This window comes from Cygnus olor, chromosome 13 (genome assembly GCF_009769625.2).
Source record: "Cygnus olor isolate bCygOlo1 chromosome 13, bCygOlo1.pri.v2, whole genome shotgun sequence".
Classification (NCBI taxonomy): domain Eukaryota; kingdom Metazoa; phylum Chordata; class Aves; order Anseriformes; family Anatidae; genus Cygnus; species Cygnus olor.
This window is the reverse complement of record NC_049181.1, coordinates 13,443,708-13,459,405: the sequence shown is the minus strand read 5'-3', so window position 1 is coordinate 13,459,405 and position 15,698 is coordinate 13,443,708. Positions and strand designations below refer to the sequence as shown.

The 15,698-nt window shown below is 46.9% G+C and overlaps 1 protein-coding gene and 1 long non-coding RNA gene across 4 annotated transcripts in view; one reads left to right on the top strand and one right to left on the bottom strand.

Moving 5' to 3' along the window:
- The window catches only part of MAMLD1 (mastermind like domain containing 1), a 77,984-nt gene that overhangs the window by 14,470 nt on the left and 47,816 nt on the right, over positions 1-15,698 (bottom strand). The gene's annotated exons all lie outside the window — the stretch shown is intronic.
- Positions 2,303-8,455, top strand: LOC121077197. The gene is made up of 2 exons (XR_005823940.1): positions 2,303-5,660; positions 6,607-8,455. It is a non-coding gene; the product is annotated as an uncharacterized LOC121077197 (long non-coding RNA).

Genomic DNA, 15,698 nt, shown 5'->3' with positions numbered 1-15,698 from the left:
TACCAGCGCGTGTGCGTGCCCCTGTGCCTCGCACAGAGCTCTCCTGGGAGCGAAGGGCAGGGCCAGCCAGGAGGAGATCTGGGCGCCCGCTGCACCCCAGGGGGCTCGAGCCCTGCACCACGCTCGCTGCTAATCCGCAGCCAAATGCTGGCGTAATGAAGAGTTCAGCATAAAGGAGAGAAGACGTGCGGCATTATATCAGTCCTCCCGCTTCCCTCCGGGAGCAACTGCGACCACTGCAAGGGATGGAAATCCCCGTTAGCAGAGCCAAGTAGCAGCTTCACTTTCAGACAAAGGCTTTCCTGTCTGACCTGGTACTTACGGCAGCTTTTCACATCCATGTTTAGGTCCCCAAGCAGAAGTGCTCAGATTGTCAGCAGGTGTCCCACTGAAGTCAGCAGACTGCCAAAATGCTGGTTCGAGGTCTGAGTTATCCAGGTTTGAAAATGGAGCTGTCATCTTACCACTTTTGAATGTGTAAGATCTGTATTTGTCACTGCTGTCGTCCTCATTCATTTCTTGCTGGAAATAATCTTGATCGCCATAAAATACAAGCGGATTGCTCTGTGCTAGGAGAACATTGCGTCAGGACGCGGTTCCTCTGCGTTACAAGCAGGCTACAGAGGAAGAATTTAGCATGAACTCTTGGAAACCTCCAGACAGCAGCGTGCTTTGCTTCTTTTAGAGATGCTAGACACAGCCTATTTGCAAGCTTCCCTCCACTGAGTGGACGTGCAATAAATTCCCTTTTTCTGGGAAAGACTCAGCTGCGGCAGGAGAGATTCCCGGCCCATTTCTACCTATTCTGAAAAGAAGCAGCAGCCAACGAGCTCCCTTTTCCTCATCTCCTGGGTACAAGATGCTTTGAGTGCCCTGTAAGGATAACTCAGGTTTCAGTATGAGGTGCACCACAACAGACCGTTCTGAACGCTGTCATTATTTGGTTTTACAGTTGTTTTCTTTAGCCCCAAACAATCCTTCTTACAGTTTGAGTTCCAACCTCGCCTTCTTTTGTTTACCAGTCTCCAGATCCCTGCCACCTAGAGACGTCTCCTGGCTCCACGTATTGCAAATAAACATATCATTACTCGCTGCAGGAGTCAGCCAGAATTCGCTTGGAGGAGCTGCCAGAGAAGAGCCTGTCCCCAGCCCTGCGCTGCTCATGGTGGGGAGGCAGAGGAGCACCGCCAAAGGTCCTGCTTCACAGCCACCGCGCTGGAAAACCAGCACAGGGTTGAACATGTTGTCCGAGGCAGAACTCAGCTGTTTCAGGTACCTGTACGGCTTTCAGCTTCGTGGACTTGAGTGCACTGCAGTGCCACAGCTGCTGCTTCCAGCGATGGGAAGTAAAGGCCCACCTAGCTGCAGACGGAGCAGCTCCGCCACATCTCCAGGTGCGCGTTCGGGTGAGGATACTCTCTCAAGAACCTTTCCTCCATCGGGAGGAGTGGGAAGAAGGATGGCTGACAACGGGCAGGGCTAAACCCATGGCTCCCAAGTCCCAAGCCAGTGCAGAACCACACTTTTCCCTTTTGGCTGGAGCTCAGCAGCCTGTGCACGGCACAAAGAGCTCCCCTCCGCCCCGCAGCGCTCCCCATCGTTCTGCCCCCATCTTTCCAACCGTGCACACTCGCAGGCCCTGGATGGCGGAGCGAGGGCCAGGAGGACAGGCACGGCCGCCCAGCGAGCACCTTATCATCATCCTGCACTTATCAACAGGACGTGGAAACGCAGAGGAGGCTCCAGCACCGCAGAGACAGCCGACACGCTGCCTCCGAGGGAAGCGACAGTTGCGGTGGTGTTTTAGGAACGACACACCCAGCCAGGAGTAACACCAGCCAGGCTATTTATAACCCCCAGTTCCAGAGGCTTAAAATAGCTCTGCTTTTGTTTTTACACTTTTAGGCAGATCCACACTTGTATATCCATGCAACTCCACTGGCGGGCTCCACATTGGACGCAGCACAGCCGGCCTGGGCAGCGAGGGAAGGCGCTCCTCGCCTCCCTGCTGAAAGTAGACCTCAACTCCCCTCTGCTCCTTTCCCCTCAGCCAAAATGATCAGAGCTCCCAGGCCTAATTCTGCTTATTTTCACCTACAGACAGGCTCTTCCAAGTCCACAAAGCCAGGGACAGACAGCCCTGCCCACAGCAGAGCAGAGGAGCTGTTTCTCCCAGGAGGCAGCACGCGGCCCCACGTGCACTGCCTTATCAGCAGCCGCCGCCGCGTCTCTGAAGGAGTTACTGGGTCCTCCAATAAAGCAATCCTGACTGCTTGGTTTTGTCTGGTGGTGGTGTTTTGTTTTGTTTTTTTAAACAACAAAGGTCAATTTACAGAAGTAGTCAAACAAACCACAGCTGTGCTTCTGAAATGAGAGCTCTCTGTGGCCTCGGCCCAGGCTTTGCTATTTGTTCTCTGCTCCCCGGTGCCACCGTGTACCCCCCTTGGCATTTCTTAATGACGGGAGCACCCGTGTGCTCTTTGTAAAACAATTATAAAATATTCAGGGCAGGAGCAAAACTCCTCATCAGCCAAGGCTCCGGCAGACTGCATAGGTGTCAAATGGTAAATCGTCAGGCGTTTGGTTTTAATTGCAGAGTTATTTATACCCTGGAACTTGTTATTAACATAGGACAAAACAGAACCTACTGTTACCCCTAATTAAAGGGGCTATTATGGGACTGCAAGAGCACGGATGGCCCCAGCCAGACCACCCCTCATTTGGCAGCGGTGACTGGTGCAGGGAGGGACGGGAGCCAGCGGCCCCATCTCGAGGTAAAACAGCCAACAGCTCCAAAGGGGTCGGTCCCAGCACATGAACATGGGGCTGCTCTCACCCCAGCCCTGCACCCCTCTTCCTCCAGCCCCTGCGACCTGGCACAAAGCAGGGGTGCTTCTGGAGGAGGTGTCGCAGGGGCACGATCCCGCCTTTCTTTCCCCATCAGCAACTCCTCTCTGGCAAAGGGGCACATGGATAGGGCACATCCTGGATTTGGCCGGGAGTTGCATAAGCATCCTTGTTAAAATTCAGGATTAACAGGTTATATTTTCATTCGTGAGATCCTTATCGGCACGGAGAGAGGTTTCCGATTTCACCAGCACTAATCAGGACGCCACAATGGATTTCCGGTCCCAGCGACGAGGCTCAGGAGCCTTTGTAGGCTGTGGAGCCGGTTTTAATTCAAATCTAGCTGGCAGAGCTATTGTAGGCTGCATGTTGAACAGATTAAAAAAAAAAAGTCACTTACATGCTACTGCACCTTATTTCTAAATCCATTTCGTACAGACACAAATCCCGCTGACCACCGAAGCATCTGGTAGCTGCTCTCCCTGTTCAGAACGGCGCCCTCCATCCTGTTCGCGGCTCTGAGTGGCGATGCCCATTAGGGTTTTGTGCCATAAAAGAAACATGCCAAAACCCTGCACCGTTCCCCACCTCAACTGCTGGTTTATACCATTAAGGCTACGCAAACATAAGCAGCAAATGTGTCTCGCATAAAGAGATCAGCGTGCAACGAGGGGCTGTGCTCCTGACCGGCGCGGGGCTGCGCGCAGCGCATCGCGCGAGGCCAGCCCAGCAGAGAGGCAGCTGGCCTGCCAGGACAGTCAAGAGCAAAGCTGCCGATGCCGTAATTATAACTGGGAGGCCAAACAGAGTCCTGAGAGGGAGTATCTTTGTGGACAGAGAGGGGAAAGGCTCATTGACAACTGGCTTTACCAGATGAGTAAATTAGAGCCGGGTTATAGCCTTCTTGTTCTCTCCCTGCCTCCGCCCCCAAGGACTCTGTGAGTCAGTGGAACTGGAGGAAGAATATACACTAAATTCTACAAGTGCAGGAATTAAAGAGACATCTACACAGCTTGCCTCTGGCGCTTGATACCAGCTGCAAAATTGGGTTAGCTTGACATTGCTGCTGGAGGTGACCAGACCCAGAAAGGCTGGCTAAGCAGCAGGCAAGCAAAGCCCCGCTCCGCAGAGCAGTTGAGCTGGAAGCTGACGGGCGTCTCCCTGCCGAGGCACGGGGACGCGTTTTTAATGTTTTAAATCTGGGAGTGAAAGCAATTAAGGAAAAAACTCTGCTTCCTGCACAAACATGAGCTTCAGACAGTTTGGGATTATGAGACAGATGCAAATCTGCAAGAACGGTCTGACCACACGCATGTCTGAGCGCCTGAGACCCTGCAAGCTCCCCGAGGTGCAGGAAAGCCTTGCTGGGGTTTGCCAGCTCAGGCACACTTTGGTGCCGGATCTTTTACAGGTGAGGACACCACCAAATCAAACCCGCTGCCAGCCACCGGTCCGGGAGATGGACGCAAGCGGATATCACAGCTCCGAAGAGGAAATCTCAGATGTCTCGTAAATCCTGCTGCCCGGAGCCCTGCATAGCAGGCGGACTCGCTCAGCGCCTCGCCGGGTTCATCCGCTCAGCAAACGCGCGAAGAAGCCTGCGAGGTGCCACGGCCCGGGGTGAATCGCGGCCAGGATAGCAGCCGGCTGCCCCTCTGAAAGGCCCCAGAAATTGCGGCCTCATCCCCCTGACACCTTAAAGGTCAGGACAGCGCAGAAATTAAACAGCGCTGGGGAGCTGGGAACTCCTCCCAGCTTCGCTGCATGCGGCCCAAGGTGCGACTTGAAGGCCACATTTAATTCACTGCCAGCCTTTGGCTTCTGACTGCCCGGGCAGGGCTGTGGAGAGGTCACTGCCCTGCCTTCACTGAAGCTGTCCCTCTCCCCAGATTTCTTTCCTTCCCCTCCCCACTGGCTGCCCTAAAACTGAAATACCCCAGCCACCAGCCACCAGCTGCTGCAGGGGAAGGCGGCGTTCAGAAACACACGTCGGAACTGAGCCAGAAGCAAGCAACACATGTCTGGGTTAAGCTGCAGAGTCCTTTTTCCTTAATACTTTCCTTTCTCTCCCCGTTTGCTGTGGGCATGCAGGGAAGGACAGAAAGGCTGACACAGACGAGCCCAGCAAGCTCTGATACTTCTCCCAGCTTGGCGAGGTTCCCTCAGGGCTGGAGCTGCGGTTGCTGCAGGGGTCAGATAGAAGGAGGGAGGACAGGGGAGGGAGAAGGGGAAAAAATGAACAGCTGCAAACCAATTACGGCTGACTCTGCCGTCCTGTCCAATGCAGCCCGTCAATCTAATTCAGCCTGGTGCCTCTCTTCCTTCAGCCGTCTGGTGCCTGCCTGGGATTCAGGAAAGGGGCTGTCTGACTGCCCACTTTGTCTCACAAGCCAAAGGGGCCCTTCCCAGCCACAATTTCCAAAGGAAAGAGATCTTGGCTGGCGGTGTCTCTTCTCTTCTGAGAAAACAGGCGCTGAATGTAGCGGCAGCTTTATAACCCTCTCCTGCCCTTCCTCAGCAAACAACCGGAGTGGAGTTTGAGCACGAAAATGACCCTGCCGGCTCCTCCGCTCAGCAGTTGTCTCACAGCACAATGAATCAATTAGCGGCCGATCATTATTGCGGTAACTCTATCTTGCACGAGCAAGATTTTATACACAGATAGAATAGGATGTTTTCTGCTCGTTTCCTTCCTGTCATTCCAATCACGAACTACTGTTAAAAATACATCACATTTAAAGCCTGGGATATTTGCAAGCATGTGCTCCAGCTGCCCAGATGGACGCCTGGGCAGGGCTCTCTGCACGGCAAAGGTACGCAGGGACGGCGATGACGGGGGGCAGAGGTCACAGCTGGGTTAGAAACTCGCACGGGGCATATGCAGAAGGTCATCTTGTTTTCAAGCTCCTAATTTAAGGGATTACTTTAATTCCTTATTCTGGCCAACTGTTTCGGTTTATAATCTACAGTGCAGGATTCCTTCCAGCGTGTCTAAGGTGGTACTTGTCTGGGTATTTCTTCAGAAATTGGCAAAACTGTTTGGTCTGGAAGGGGTTAGTGTAGCACTAAAAACCTTTTGGTGCCCAGTCAGAAGAAGAAAATGGGCTCTGTTAAGAGACCAGAGCACAATTCAACCTACTTGTGGTTAAGGTTGGCAGTAATCTAGACAGCAGTTAAGTACCCTCCCTCTAGTTTAATCAAGAGGGAAATAGGCAAAAATGTGTATTTTAAATGCACTTAGGCAGCATTTCATCTTATGAAAAGCCTCAATATTGTTCATTACCATAAGCAGAAAAAAAAAGAATCACAGAGAGAGCAAGATTTTAGCTCATCATACTAAAAAATTCTTTATAGAGTATGAAATCTGAGGAAACTCAAACAGCACCTCTGTAAGCTCAAGCACAGCAGTGCTACCTATGGCTTCAACCTCGAATGGAGGAGCACAACCAAGCCAGGAGTCCCTTTTTAATCTTATCCTACACAGGATCTCTGATGAAGGTTACAGTTCTTTTTAATTTAAAAAAAATAGAGAGAGAGATAGGAAAAAGCTCAGACTCTGAGCTTTTGGACTCTAAGATTGTCCATTTCACCCTCATTGCCAATATTATTTCTTAATAATAAAAAGATCTGATTAAATTGTCAGGTTTTCTTTTAACAGATGAAAAATAGAACATAAATAAATGTTGGGGATTTTAGACAAAGTCTGGAACTATGGGAAAACACCAATACATATAGCAATTTCTTCTTTTTTTTTTTCAGCTAAAGGAAGATTTACTTACATTTCAGGACCATCACACAGGCTATGGTGATGTTATCAGCATTTCTCTGTTCTTGCTGACCTTAAGTACTCTTAAACCATTAAATGCATAATATTTTCTGATAATAGAATGCCATTCACATTTCAGTGACAATAACTCACTTTAATGAGATAAGAACCTACACATCAAATGAGTCCATCTCTGTTTGAGAAATATTAGCCCACTTTTGGGAACCGCGGGATCGCAGCGAGCGACCTCAGGAGTCCACCAGCGTGTTCCTGGAGAAGCCGTAACTCCCACCTACATCCAGAGGAATTTGAGATGCGTACGGATTGCACAAGCAGATGTTAATCTGCGGAGAACAACACGGGTATGGGCAGTCTGCATTTTTGCTTTAAGCAAACAAGAACCAACAAGACTATTAATGACAGCAAACAGCACAGGTTTCTAGCTGCACGTAGAAATAGGCTTTAAAAACAACTGTATTCCTTAAGTGAGTCATTGCATCGTAAAGAGAACTTTTACAAGAAACTTCTCGTTGTTTACAAAATTCCCCCCTACATATTTTTTAATTCATTCCTTCCCACTCACACCACACGTACTAACCCGGGAAAGAGAGCCGTACGAGACAGAAACCTGACGCTTCCATCAAAAAAAACCACACAATCATCGATATTTACTCCGGGCACCTTCACTTAACAGGCTCTCCGCTTTTTCTGCAGTCAAACAGCAACCGAAATCTGAGCAGAGACTTTCTTATCGAGCTACCAGGAGGTCGCCCAGCCTTCCCCTGGCGCGGGGAGCCGCGGCTCGGCTCGGTGGATGCTGGAAGATGCCCTCGTGCTGCCGCTCTGCCCGCAGCGCTCCCCCGGTGCGGCGCTCAGCGCAGCGCTCTCGCCCAGCCAAGGACGAAAAAATACAGCAGGAATAGCTTAATTCCAGCTCTAAATGAGCTCAGCGGGGAATCTAAACAGTCAAGTCAATTGCCAGAATCTGCACTTTTCAACCTCGTTCTGCTCCTTTGATCAGCCTGAATTTGGAGCTGCAGCGATTAATGGACTAATAGAGGAAGTCACAGGATGCCTCTCGGGAGGAGAGGGAAAGAGAAAAAAGTAGCTCATCCCTGCTCTGCATCTCCTGTGCAAGCACCACGCTTCCGCACAGAAAACTGAAGTACCACTGCAGAAAGTGAGCCGAAAGGAAGGAGAAGAAGGGGGCTGTCTGAAATAAATGATAATAATAAAACCCATAATTCATTAATTGCTTAAACACGCCCTTTGAAGCAAGGGTAAAAGAAAACAGACTATCCAAATACAAGTGTCTTGTAAACTGCACTTCAATCCAGTAGAGTAACAGTTTATACTTAATAATGCCAGAGAGCCCAGGAAATATTAAACACATTCATTAGGCAAAGAGAAGCTTCCAAAAGCCCTGAGTCTTTAAGTACTGGGAGAAATTGATTTGTTTATGACAGGGATGTGTACTACTGTTATCCCAGGATAGCATGTCCTCATCTTTCTGCAAAGGGAAGAAACACATTCACACAGCAGCCCGCAATCACCGAAGAAAAAGAGGGGAAAAAGGTCTTTGGTGAGATTTTTTTTCCCCTTGCTTGCTTTTGTTACGCTGTGCCTGACAGAAGGGGGCACTTGTCCTCCTGCAAGGGGCAAGTTGTGCTTCTGCTCCTTGTGACTTAAAAAGCAAAGCCCAGAGAACTGCAAGCAATCAGTGGACTGATTAAAATATGAACTTCTTCAAAGTTTGGGACATTTACAAAATGCTGGTACGAGCCCCAGAAAAACCAACAGCACAGAAAGCCAAAAATCATTCAAACATAGATGTGAACTAAGGTAGGAACACCAAAGCTTCCAGCTCTCTCTTTTTTCTTTTTTTCTTTTTTTGTGGCAGAACTAATATGCCATTGCCAATGATTACGTTTGCCCTTTGCTGCATCCTTTTCCTCCACCTCTGGTCTTGAGCATACAAAGACGTGCATACATGATTCACTCTGCTCTCAGAAATAATCCTGCAGCCGTCCTGGGATGACCTCCCGCTGTGTAAATTTAGGTGTGTGCGCTTGAATCGTTACAAGATCAAGCCGTTGAAGTAAGGTGGCAGTCTGGGATATTATACGTACTGCTCTGTCTCCGTTACAGGGCTCCCCATCCTTGTGTGGGTCCCTTAACAATTCTGTAAGGGGGAAAAATAGTTCGGCACAGCTTGTCCATAACCTGCGTTCAAATCTGCATCTGTCTGACTCTGATTTAAGGTATCTCATTTTCATTATTGCAATGAAAACTGTTAAAGCATTATGTTGGTCATACAGAGAACACTATTCATGTTACAGCAATGCATTTCCTATCCTGGTCTTTTAACATCTCCATATGCAAAGGGTTAAATTGTAATACAGGATTACTTTTTGTTAGCAGTCAGCAGAGCTTCTAAGAATTACATACTGATATGATAATTTTTGCCGTTAGACATGTTATAAAAAATTTAACCTAAAAATGTACATGTAATAGAGTGATTAGCCTTCAAAGCCCTAAGAAGAGCTGCTTCGTTCTGATCGTGAATTTCTATCAATTATTAGTGCAGGCTGCTTGAAACAGTCCAAAGTGCTCAAGACAGAAATATTGCAAAGCCAACACGGCAGACTGATATGCTTCCTAAATGGCCAGAGTTTTTGAAGATAGCTCGTAATAGTGTTTGGCTTTCAAACCTTAATGTTAACAGCTTTGATGGGACTGCTTCTAATTTGTATTTAAGACCCATTACCTCTTCCTCTAAGCAATCTTCGTGAGACATCATTTGTTCCAGGGGGATATTTGCCATACAGAGCAGATCTGTAATGGCCGTTAATTCACACCATTTTGCTCGCTCCTATATTAATCAGCAAACTGTGAATCATCCCAGTGTTTCCAGACTCGCAGATGTACGAGGGAACCAACGAAGCCAGTTCAGCTTCTCTCCCCATTCAGACGCGGAGACAATATCAGTTCCTGTTTACAGCCACTGCTTTGTTTTCCCCCACCCACACACTGAAATTTCTCCAAAATGCCCAGAGAAAAAGAAAAAGAGACTGAGTTCACTTTACCAGGAAAGTTATTTCTAGGTATTGCATCTGAAACAAAACATGTTTGTACTTTTATTCGTGTGCAGCCTCGACTGCAGGGAGGCAGAAATGACAGAGGGACAGACCCGAAGGACAAAGTGGGCAGCTCGTGTCACCCCACCCTGCCGAACAGCCATACACGATTTATCGCCAGCTGAAGGACTGTTTCATTTCTCTGCCTGCTTTTTATTCTAATCATTTGAGTAGCCTTTGCTTCTCTAAGTATTTCTGCCTTGCGAAGGGCAGATGCAATTTTGGGCTGCTGCACGGCCATACTGGGTGGAAACAACCCCACAAGACAAGGGCACAACCCACGCAATCACAATATCCTGGCAGAAATTATTAAAAATAACTGTTGATTTGGGCATCGAATTTGAGAGAGTCAGAAGGGCATGGTCTGGGGGAGGTGAGCACGTTTTCTGAAAGCCAGGCTGCTTTTATCTTAAAGTGAGCCCCCCAAGCCATGGTTTAGTAAGACAGAGAGTAGCTAGCCAGTGAACAAACAGATCTTCCAAAATGTGGCAAAACTTGGCATTAAGATGTTCTGCTATTGATGGGAATTTACAGCACAGATGAAGCAAGAGTTGGGGGTGCAGTAAGGTCAGGGAAACCTCATTGCTACTCATCAGCTGGCCGCGCTATGAGCATACCTTGTCAGTGTCAGAATTAGGGGTGCCCTGACTTTTAAATGAGGATGCAAGCAGAGGGTCTCAACAACATGAACAGTGCTCAGGGATGGGTATTTTTAAGACTGGGACAGAGAAAGGAGGTGCATTCATTATGAAGCCGTCAGTCACAGCAAGAAGGTCCCTGAGTCTTTCCCCTTTCACACTGCGATTTCTAGGATGTTTATAACTTCGTTGCACCTAAGGGCACAGTTGAAAAAAAAATACATGTTCAAACTCTTTTCTCAACTGCTTATAAATTAAAGATTTCTGCATATGGATTTTTTTTCTCTGTGGTAATAAAAAAAAGAAAAATGGGTTACTTGAAAAAAAAGGAAAGCAAGAAAATCTGTAGCTGGGGCCTGATTCAGCCAATTTTTAGCCCAGAAGCAACCCGGGAATGCTGCTACCAAGTCAACTAGAAAACCAGGGAGAAGCTGTCCAGCGCGGCTGGCGGGATCAGGGTGGTTTTGGTACAACCGGGTGTCAGAACACGGTTTCACATCAGATGAATCAGACACTTCAGCACAGTAGCACCACTTTCCCTATACATGCGAGAGAAGAGGTTCTCTCCTACCCCCACTGCAGAGCAAAAGGAAACAACTGTCTGTTGCTTAAAGCTCAAAACCACAAAAGCATTTTTTTTAAGAGTTGATGCAGAAACTGTGTGCGATGGCACACTGCTCTGCTCATCCCACCGCTGCACAGCACTGCGAGGACGGGACGCACGGGATACAGCAACCAGAAAGCTCTTTAAAAGCAGCCTGTCCGGCTGAAATTTGGTGACTTGTCCTAAATTTCTCCAGGATAAGCCATGTTTCCATCTGTGTTCACAGCGCATAAGCACTACTGCTTCCTCTTTTCTTTCGCCACCAAAAAAACGGACACTGTCAGGTCAGGCCGTACACACGCCGCTCTCTGCTCCTGCAGGGAGCGATGAGAAATGCCCCCAGCGCCCCCACAGGGGTGTCTGCATCCTAAGCACTAAACAGCGGCAGAACGTCCTCCATTTTATTAAAACTTATCAGCTAACAAGGGAAAGACTGGACTGCTCAGGGTGCTGCAGCTTTGCTGCGCTGTACAGCCCCAGCACATTTCGGAACCACGAGGGGTGGGGGGCTCCCAGCACTGTGCTCAGGATTGGGTCTATTTAGAAACTTCTCTGCAGATTACTCCCCCTAGGCTGATGTGCCACGTGAAGTCCAAACTGCTTTCAGCACGACAGATAGCTAAACTGGAAGGAGTGATGAGCGCAATAGGCAGAGCTGCTGGAAATAACAATGCCTGTAGACGTCTTAAAACACACACCAAAGAACGGCGAAGGTTAAGACGTGGCTACAAAGACTCAACTACACCAGAGAAATGCTTTGCAATACCTGCAGTCTAATATAAGAGGATACATGCAATTTAAAAAACAACATGAAAGAGCAATAGGGTAGGAAGACCAGATCTGAACTGATTTATTCTTTTTTTTATCTTGACTCCTGCAGTTCTGAGAATACTAGATTACTGTTGGCGTGCTCAAGCCCAACACCCTGTTTCTTTCCACAAGTTTACTCCTTTCTTTCCCAAACTCACCCAACATTACTTACTTGCAGGGGAGGGCAGGGAAGGGGAAGGTGGCAGTGCAATCGTTTCAGCCAAGCTCCTTTGCGGCTCTCTCGAAAGAAGGGAGGAGGTTTGAAAAAAAATACAAACCCCGTTGCAACTGCACAGCTAAATATAAATGCAGAAATGACCATTCAAGAAGATGTTTTTACATCTGCGGAGAGGTCAAACTCCAGGCTCAGCCTTATTGCTCTCTGTAATCCAGATTCATCACCAGCTTCCTTTATTCGCCTAGTCAAAGGCACTTAATTAGCTGAAGGGCTTGTTGCTGTGCCTTCAAAAGCTCTCCACTCCCTCAAAGGCTTTGCTCTGGTATTGTGCTACCATGGCCCTTTGAAATCAAATCTGTTTTTCTTTTCCACAGCATTAGTAAAAGAAAAAAAAAAGTAATATTTTAAAAACTTTTCTTCAGTGAAAAGAAAAGGAAAAAGTGGAGAAAAAAGAGATGATGAGAAGGAAAGACCACGCAGAACTTCATTCAGAGTGGCTTTTTGACACTTAAAGAAAAAAGGGAAGGGTCAGGGAGGTGGGTAGAGGGAAAAACAGATAAAGCTGATAAAATTTGTTACTTCTAGCCTTAATAATACACAATACTGCAATTTGTTTTATGTGTTAGGAAGACTTCTTGCGACATCTTAGAAATCCCAAATAAAGCATGATTTTTTCCCTGTATTTACAACATGATTGCATGTACTCAGAGGCTGGGGGCTGAGATCTCTGCTTTTCCAAACTCTTAACCAATCTGAGCTGATGAACATAAAATGCTGCTGAATCAGAACAGTCCCACCTACCACTCACAGTGTGGTGACTTTTCGTGGGCAGAAATAACTACATAGCAGAGAACAGCCAGGAATCACTCCGTAGTATTAACATTTCTATTAGTATTATATTAATAAAAGCTGTATTTTGTATTCCATTATATTTATTTAACCTTTAACATCTAAGCTCTGGTTCAGTTTGCTCTTTATAACAGTGCACTTCTGCAGTTTTGTTTCTATATTTAGAGCGCTCATGCTCAGAAACAAGATTTTTTGTTTATTTTTTTTCATTGTTCCTAGTATGTTTAATCCAGCTCAGGGGTTTTGGTGTATCTCCTCAGCCTATAATTTACTCTGCCAACCCAGACACTGTATTGCTGCTTTTACCACAGTTAAAGAAACACTATCTAGTCCTTTTCAGAGCTTTTTGATCTGCAGCATGTTCTTCACTATCTCATGCAGTCCACATATAGTAAAATATAGCCATTTTTATTGCAACTGATATTATTTCTCTCTGTTTCTTCTGCTATAATTTTTCTTCTTCCATCATTTTTGGCAATGGAGCTGAAACAAGCATACCCTTCAGTGACAGCCCAGTATACAGCTATCTGGATGTCAGCAGGAATGCGGCGAGCTCTAAGAATAGCACATTTGGTTCCTACAGAGCAAGTGCAGCTCAGAAATGCACAGCGTGTCACACCCAAACAATGGCTATTTATTATCCATGGCCCCTCAACAAAACAAGCTTTTAAATTGTGTTTGCTTTTAAGCACGTTACGGAGCAGTGGGCAATGCTGCCCTCCTCCCCAACGCCCTGAAACTTTAACTTGGGCAGACTCGGGCTTGGAAAACTAGCGGTCCCCCAAAAGGTTTCTTTTATTCCAGCCTGTGTAAAATGCAAAGATCAGCAGCTCCCCTTCCTAGCATCAGCAGAACCCTCCTTTCCATTCACAAGAACCTGTTTCTGTTCTTACATTGGCAGAAATAAAAGAGCTCTTCTGAAAGCAGTGGTGTGGTAGCAGCACGGCTGAAGGTAGAATTGGGCCCAGTATTTCTGACATGCCAAAAGGGACGACCTGCAAGTACAAACTGCATTTAGACATGAAAATCAGGGAGATGCCCAACTACTCAACCTGCCTGGGCAGATGCAGCCTTCCACGCACCCAGAAGCAGCCCACAGAAAGCCAAGTGCCTGAGCTGAAGCCCAGAAAGCAGCGTGCGATAGTTTAGGAGACTCCTTGGCTCTCTGGCATTTAATACCGTCTTTATATCGGGGATTTATGAGCCCAGACCTTTGAGTGTAATTTCACTCAGCAAGCATCAGTACTACATGAGTAAAATGAAAACCTGCACATATCCACGGGAGCACTGCGAGCACCACCAGGCTTTGCAATATCACACAATGCAAGCTGTCAGTGCCTAAATCAATATCTGTCAATGCTCAACAATAAAGACATAGTGCTTCAGATGTGAAAAGATTAGACGTTATCAGATTTACCAGTTGTCCTGGCAAGATGGGCTGGGGGATGCGGACTGATTACACTGAAGAGATGTAACATTAAGTACAAAAAGCATGCAGCTGGGAGGCACCGGGAGGAACCCAGCTCGTGCAACGTGGAGTCTTTGCTTTAATACGCATTAAAACAACAGCAAAAAGCTCACTCTGGGTCTACGTCACAGCCGCTGCTCTCTTCCCCATGTTGCTCTGCCTGCTACAAGGATCAAATTTCATGGTTTATTGTTCTCCCTCCAACTGGCCACCATCCACATTCTTCTTCTGCACAAAGCTGCACCTCTCGCTCAAAAGAAGGGAGCACTATGCCTTCGTTTTCTAAATTTTAGTCACATTTACAAACACACACACACACCGAGTAAGGAGATGACTTTTAAACACTAAACAACATTCCAGGGAACGCTGCTATTTTTCTTTCAGCATATTTCTGTGAATGAGGCTAAAAAAGGCAATTTTCCACCAGGCAGTTACTGATTTTTGAAGATGGAGAAGTTCTCTCTCGTCTTCTGAGTCTTTAGCTTCTTGTCTTTTAATGAAACAATTGCTCTATGTTTGAGGAGTCCTATTCATCACCAGCCTTAGGAGAGGGTTGGCACTGTGCTTCTGAAAAGCTCAAATTCTGCTCAGACACACTGCTGGAAATCAAAACCGCAGTCACTGAAGCTACTTCGTTAGAGTGAACTAAAACTGTTACACAGCAGGCTGGGTCCCAAATTCCACTACGTTTCAATGTAGATAAGAGATCCATTGCAGACAAATAACAGATCTACATGCTACTTTCAAACAAACAGCAAGTATCCCAGAATTTTAAGGTTTCATACCTCAAACAGTTTTCCGTTTTCTGTCATTCTTTCACTCAACAAAAATCATTTTTTGTCATTTGCTTTTAATTCCGCACTCAAGTTCCATTTTCTCCTATGAGATTCGCAGTAAATTATCAAAACCTAGCAAAATGTTCTGCTCCTGAACATCCACTATCCTTCTTAGGCAGCTCAGCAGACTGTAAAACTGAAGCACTGTCATCTGGTCTGTAATTAATGTAATAAGTCTTACTTGTAAAATGAGGGAGGCACCATGAACTTACCTAACTCGTCTGAAAATGTAAGATGCTCATCACCTGTAATCATTGTCTTAACTGTCGTTGATCATTACTGATAGTTGCCAAATTACAGTAACTCTCTTTCTGACACTAAGAACCAGCTAAAAACGCAGCCCAAGCAGAGCAGTAGGAAAGTTGTTGAAGAGGGGCGATTTTGGCCAATTAAAGAGATTCACTGCAGGATTTTTTCTCCCTTTTTTTCCCTGGTTAATCAATGATGTAGGGGTTCAGAGGTGCAAGACAAAAATGCAAAGCAGGGAAAACTAGGGCACAGGAAACCTCAGGAATCCAGCAGGGACGTGGCAATTCCACACGCCCAGCGGGGAGCCAGAAAAAAA